This window comes from Mobula birostris, chromosome 9 (genome assembly GCF_030028105.1).
Source record: "Mobula birostris isolate sMobBir1 chromosome 9, sMobBir1.hap1, whole genome shotgun sequence".
NCBI lineage: Eukaryota > Metazoa > Chordata > Chondrichthyes > Myliobatiformes > Myliobatidae > Mobula > Mobula birostris.
The window spans coordinates 53,489,213-53,496,893 of NC_092378.1; positions in this window are offsets into that span (position 1 = coordinate 53,489,213).

Genomic DNA, 7,681 nt, shown 5'->3' on the forward strand with positions numbered 1-7,681 from the left:
TTGTCTTCATGTGACTTCCATTCCAGATAGCCAGTTTTGCTCTGCTGATTAAGCAGTGAGTTGAAATGTCTAGTCAGTATTCTGGGTTGGACCTTATCAAGCTATTGTACAATTTCAGTAATTTGTGATAGGAGACTAAAAATTCTGGAATTGAAATAAATGTTCCTTATTTCAGTATGAAGTTGATGGTGTTGTATGAGATAAGCATGCCACATTTTAGTTCCTTTATAATTTTCTTTCTGAGCATACAACTATAAAGGTTGAATCCTGAACCAGTGGGCAGGATTTTACAGTCACTGCCAGCTCCTCATGACTTAAACTGCATTTAAACTTGCCTCACTGGATTCTTGACTGCTGGGGAAATCCTGCATCCACAGTGCATGACAGCTTTGCAGGAGGAATGATTAATTGAAGGCTAATCTATGACATTCCAAGAGGACCACAACCTTGGTTCCCCGGTCCTCCAGGTTCAGGGGTTCGGTTCAGGGGTTCAGCTCAGGGCTAACAACCTTGATTGGTAAAACTAAATTGTTATGGAAACAGCAATGAAGAGTCCTTCAATATCTGACTATGACGGTATTTCTGAGCCTCCACTCAGAACTTCCATGATTGACTGTGGTGGAAACCGAGCTACTGACACAATGAAGGATACCCTGAGCACTGCCAGTGATGGAAGACCTTCATTGCTTTCCTAAATACCACCAATATAACTGGCAGTGGGGTATCTATGACAACCAGCTTTCTTCTCCATTCTCTGGAGACTTCTGCATTGCAATGCCTCGACGCATTCCATGTTGAATTGCCAGATAAAACAGAAAATGCTTCGGGTAACTGCCACAGTGCAGGAACAGGATAAGGATAATACCTGCGCCACATACAGCAACATTGAGAGTACTTCTCACCTGTTGATCAGGTTCTTACCCGCCAATGTGGGGAAGGCCACTCCTATAGTCCCAGTTTTTGTTTATTTTTGACTATTCTTGCTGTATTCCCCCCCCCCCAGCTCCTCACTTACCCAACTATCAAAAGACTCGCTTTTAATATCTTACTGCCAGTATAGAGAGAAGAAAATGGGAAGAGAAAGAGGAAGAAGATGGGGTAATCAGGGAAGAAGTAGAGAGATACAGGACAGAAGTAATGATGCAGGAGGAAGGAGGGAAGAACAGATGAGAAAGAATAATGAGAGAGATGCACAAAGATCAAGTGACAGTCTTGAGATCTGTAATATTATCTCAAAGCAATCCTATTAGGAAGTGCTTTAGAAACTACTGAATTCCTAACTGATATGGCAAACATGACCTGCCCAATTAGGCCCTCCAAAACAAGCTGTAGCCACAACTGTTCTTTAGTTTTGAAATACATTAGTTGTAACAAAGGTTAGCATATGTGAGACTGAAAATGAAAAGTAGTAGAAAGAGGAAGCTCAGAATCACTCTTGGAAGACAAATTATGCTCTGGATGAGGCCATTCTCAGGGTGGAGGGGCAACATCTCATTCCATCTGAATAGCCTCCAACCTGATGGCATCAATATAGATTTCTTCTGGTCAATGTTCTTTCCCTTCTGCTTCCCCCTTCTATTCCCCACTTTGTCCTCTTGCCTCTTCTTATCACCTCCCACTAGTGCCTCCCCTACTTCCCTTTCTCCCAAGGTCCACACTCCTCTCCAGTCCTTTCGCTGTCTTACCCACCCAACTTCACCTATCACTTCATTATCCTTCTTCCCTCCCCCACCTTTTTATTCTGGTGTCTCTTCCTTCCTTTGAGTCCTGAAGGATAAATATATAATATAGCTTAAGTAAATTGATTGTATGTCTATAAAGTGGAGCTAAACAAGGGAGTGTCTGTATATAAGGTGACAGGCAAGAAATTATAAAGTAGTGGTGGTTGGGGCTGTGGAGGGTTGAGTTAGTGGGTGGAGGTATTGATTAGCCTTACTAATTGGGAAAAGTAATTGTTCTTGAGTCTGGTTGTCCTGATGTGGATGCTATGCAGCCTCCTTCCTGATGGGAGTGGGACAAACAGTCCATGAGCAGGGTGGATGTGATCGTTCATGATGTTATTGGGCCTTTTCCAGCACCTTTCTGGATATACAGTACATTCTTGATGGCAGGTAGGTTCGTGCTGGTGATCCGTTGGGCAGTTTTGACTACCCATTGTAGAGCCTTCCTGTCTGCCACAGTGCAGTTTCTGTACCCTGCAGCAATGCAGCATGTTAGGATGCTGTCTACTGCACATCTGTAGAATGACCTGAGCATAGATGTGCATAGTCCAGCTCTCTTCAGACCTCTCAAAAAGTTTTCCTGATTGTGGTCTGGAACCAGAGAGATTGTGCGAGATGTACAATCCCAGGAGTTTGATACTGCTCACAGTTTCCATAGCAGTGCTGTTGATATTTATTTATTTATTTGTTTATTGAGATATGTACGATCTTGTTATAGGCAGTGGTGGGAATTGAAACTTGGTCGCCGGTAATGTAAACCATTGTGCAAACTACTACACTACCTGATAGAAAAGGGTATAAGTGGTGTGAGTTCTGCTGAAGTCGTAACAATTTCCTTTGTCCTGTTGACATGTAAATAAACTGGCCATTACGTGGCTGGCATTTAGGGCAGTAATGAAGGTCTTCTATCTCTGGTGGTGTTCAGGGCTTCCTTCTTCCTGATAGTAGCTTCTTGGTTTTCACTACTGCCAGTCATGCAAGTCCCGGGTGGAGACTCAGGAATACCGTCACACTCAGATGTAGAAGGATTCTTCATTGCTGTTTCTGCAACAGTTTTGTTTTACCAGTCACAGTTGTTAGCTCTGAGCTGAACCCCCGAACCTGGAGATCCAGTGGACCACTCTTAGTCTGGCCTCTGCCCTTTGACCTGTTTGGCATGGGTGAGCCTACCAAGAGCCAAAGCATAAAGCCTTGATTCCAGCCAACACGGTCATTGAGGCACACAGGCCTGCAAACAGCAACAAGGTTGTCCTCTAGGAGGATTTAAATAAGTTATATGAGTCATCCTTTGGAACACCATGAAAAGATAGAACCTCAGCACGGAGGGACAGTTGGAGCCTGACTTTAGTTGCAAGCACAGCATAATGCAATTACATACAAAGGTGGCCATCACTCTATGCTTTCTCCTTCGTTCTCTGGAGACTTGTGCATTGCAATGCCAATACATTCCATTTTGAATTTTCAGATAAAACAGAAAATCCTTCAGGTAACTGCCACGATGCAGGAACAGGATAAGGATAATACCTTTGCTGCATGCAGCAACATTGAGGGTACTTCTCACCTGTTGATCAGGTTCTTACCTGCCAATGTGAGGAAGGCCACTCCTATAGTCCCAGTTTTTATTTATTTTTGGTTATTCTTGCTGTATCCCCCAGCTCCTCCAAAGCAGATTCCCAGCACCTACAGGTATTTAGAGGTCATGGAAAGGAAACAAAGCATTGCTAGGATCAGTTGCCAAAGAAGATGGCCTCACCCTTCTTGTAGTTGAACTCTGGCTAAAATATATATATATGTGTGTGTGTGTGTCTAAAATGTGTGAGATATATATATATACACACACACACACACGTGTAATATTCCTTAAAGCAATTTATAGTTTTTTTTAATATATTGCATTGAATTGCTGGTGCAAAACAAAACAACAGATTTTGCAACATCTGTGTGATAATAAACCTGATTCTGATTGTGGTTGCATTTCAAAAATGCACTTTGCCATATATTTCAAAGTTATATCAGCATAATGTCAAAATTATATAAAAGAAAACTCCAGCTGTGCGGCAGTAAAGGTCATGTGTGCGGGAGTATTCCAGTTACTGTGCAGCTTAGAGGGAACACTGATGACGACCCTGTGATCTCTGCCTCGGAAGCTGACGTCAGAATACCTTTCAACAGGGAGAACCATCACAAGGCATCAGGCCATGATATTGTACGTGGTAGGCCTCTGGAAAATCTGTGCCAACCCTCTGGCACGAGTGTTTAAGGAGATCTTCAATCCCTCACTGTTGCTATCAGAGGTTCCCACTTGCTTCAAAAGGGCAACAATAAATCCAGTGCCCAAGAAGAGCAGGGTGAACTGCCTCAATGACTGTCACCTAGTGGCATTCTCATATGCTGTGATGAAGTGCTTTAAGAAGTTGGTCGTTGCTAGAATCAACTCCTGCCTAAGCACGGACCTGGACCCGCTGCCAACTTGCCTATTGCCACAATAGCTCTACTGCAAATACAATCTCACTGGCTCTTCACCCAGCCTTGGATCTCTTGGTCAATAGTAACACCTACATCAGACCACTATTTATTGATTAGAGTTCAGCTTTGAATACAATCATATCCTCAGTTCTAATTGAAATGCTCCAAAACCTGGGACTCTGTACCTCTCACTGCAACTGAATCCTTGACTTCTCCACTGGATGACCACTGTCCATACGGATTGGAAATAACATCTCCTCCTCAATGATAATCAACACTGGCGCACCACAAGGTTGCGTGCTTAGCCCACTGCTCTACTCTCTCTACACCCAACACTGTGTGGCTGGGCACAGCTCAAATGCCATCTGTAAATTTGAAAAACCACAAATCTACATTTAATGGCCACTTTACAGGAGGTATATGAGGGGGAACCTCTTCACTCAGAGATTGGTGCGAGTGTGGAACAAGCTGCCAGTAGAATTGGTGGTTACCGGTTCAAATCTAAGATTTCTTTCTTTCTTTCTTCAATCTTTTTATTAAGTTTCAAGATTAATAAACTTAACAGTAATGATTTACAATAATAACAGTTAACATGTACAAGCACAGATTCCAAGTTTCTTCAAATTTAACTGAAGGATCCATAGTACCATTCCTAATCTTTTCCAAGTTTAGGCATGCTATCATTTGGGAAAATCACTGAAGTGTAGTGGGGGGATTAGAATCTTTCCATTTAAATAAAATGGATCTTCTGGCTATTAATGTAACAAATGCAATCAGATGACAAGCTGACAAGGATAAACGACTAGAGTCTATCACTGGTAGTCCAAGATTTAAAAGAAGTTTAGATATGTACATAGATGGAAGGGGTATGGTGCAGGTGCAGGTCGTTGGGACTAGGCAGAATAACAGTGCAGCACAGACTAGGTGGGCCGAAAGGCCTCTCTCTGTCCTGTACTGCTCTATGACTCTGACTGTCAATGAAAGATGTACAATGTATGTATCTTCAAAAAAAATTAAGTCAATGGATCTAATCACAGGGAAGTAATTGGATTTGTCCTGCATTGTGTAGAATTGTCAAGTAGATATCAGTGGTATTATAATATTGGGACAGCCTGCCCGGAAGCCTGACTAGTTTTGAAGCACAAGTTTTTATGCAAAACTATGGTGTCACACTGCTACCTTTGTATGAGTAATAATTGCACAGAATGAATGAAGTTCACAGGGACTCCACCTCTCATTGGTAAATACCCATCACAGTTTAAAACTGAATGAGGCAAGAATCCAGATTTCACCATGTATGAGATTATTGAAATATCTATTCCATAAAAACATAGAAAACAGAAAAGCCTACAGCACAATACAGGCCCTTCGGCCCACAAAGGTGTGCCAAACATGTCCTTACCTTAGAAATTACCTAGGGTTACCCATAGCCCTCTATTTTTCTAAGCTCCATGTACCTATCTCGGAGTCTCTTAAAAGACCCTTTTGTATACAGTACCGCCTCCACCACTGTCTCCGGCAGCCCATTCCATGCACTCACCACTCTCTGCGTTTATATAATAAAAAAAATGTAACCTTGACATCTCCTCTGTACCTACTTCCAAACACCTTAAAGCTGTGTCCTCTCGTGCTAGCCATTTCAGCCATGGGGAAAAAGCCTCCGACTATCCAGATGATCAATGCCTCTCATCATCTTATACACCTCTATCAGGTCACCTCTCATCCTCCGTCGCTCCAAGGAGAAAAGGCTGAGTTCACTCAACCTATTCTCATAACATAAGGCATGCTCCCCAATACAGGCAACATCCTTGTAAATCTCCTCTGCACCCTTTCTATGGTTTCCACATCCTTCCTGTAGTGAGGCGACCAGAACTGAGCACAGTACTTCAAGTGGGGTCTGACCAGGGTCCTATAGAGCTGCAACATTACCTCTTGGCTCCTAAACTCAATCTCACTGCATACTGCTTTTGCTCATTAAATGGTTTTAATCCTGTATTGTGTCTTCAACAGTGTGTCCCTGATCAGTCCTATCCTCACTCTAGTCATCCTGTTCTTCACGCATGTATAGAAGGCCTTAGGGTTTTCCTTAATTCTGCTCACCAAGGCCTTCTCATGTGCACTTCTCCTAAATCCATTCTTAAGCTCCTTTCTGGTTACCTTACAATTTCCAAGAGCCTTGACTGGCCCTTGTTTCCTAAATTTTAAAGTTTGTTCCCTTCTTTCTCTTGATTAGACTTTCACAATCTCTTGTCAACCATAGTTCCTTCAGCCTACCATCCTTTGCCTGCCTCAATGGGACAACCCTATTGAGAATCCCATGCAAGTGCTTCCTAAGCAACCTTCCTATTTCCATAGTGCATTTCCCTGAGTACATCTATTCCCAAATTACTCTCCCAAATTCCTGCCTAATAGCATCATTATGCACCCTTCCCTGAATTAAATACTTTCCCATACAGTCTGCTCCTATATCCCTGGTAAAGGTTAGGAAGTTGCAGTGACTGTCTCTGAAATGCTCACCTGCCATTCTGTCACCAGAGCAGGTTCATTGCTCAGTAGCAGATCCAATCTAGCCTCTTCTCTAGTTGCCATCTGCATATTCTCCACTTCCTGAAGTTCACAGTGAATTCCATACTCTTACCGATGTTGAGCACACGTTGATGTTGTGACAGCACTCAACCAGATAATCGGTCTCAGTCCTGAGATTCAACCAATAACAGATGTGTTATCGGCAAATTTATTGATGGCATTTGAGCTGTGCCTACCCACACAGTCATGAGTGTAGAGATGGTACATCAGTGGGCTAAGCACACATCCTTGAGGCATGACTCTCTGTTCGTGTCACCTGCAAAATTACTAATTGTACCTCCTGTATTCACATCCAGTTCATTAAAATATATTACAAAAAGGAGTACCAGGACTGATTCCTATCAAAAAAAAACACCCTTCCTACACCACCCTTTGCTTTGAATATGTCAGGGCTATAGTTTTGAATAGTTCAAAACCCAAGGCAGTTTTTCCCCTAACTGTGTACCATTGTGGCAGGAACAGACCAAATGTATCTAAGACTAAGGCAACAAACTGTGGAAGACAAAATACAGGATTAAAGCCATTTAATGAGCTAGAGCAATATGGAATAGATATTTCAATAATCTCATAAATGGTGAAATCTGGATTCTTGCCTCATTCAGTTTTAAATTATGATGGGTATTTACCAATGGGAGGTGGAGTGGCTGTAAATTAATTCATTCTGTGTAATTTTTATTGATACAAAGGCAGGCAAAGGATGGTAGGGTGAAGGAACCATAGTTGACAAGAGATAAGGAATGTCTAATCAAGAGAAAGAGAAAACATACACTAGGGATAACCCTGGAATTTATAGACCAGGGTTAACCTTGTCAGTGATGGATAAACTATTGGAGAAGATTCTGAGAAACAGGATTTGAGCATTTGGAGAAACAAAGTCTGGTTAGGGATAGTCAGCATGGCTTTGTGGG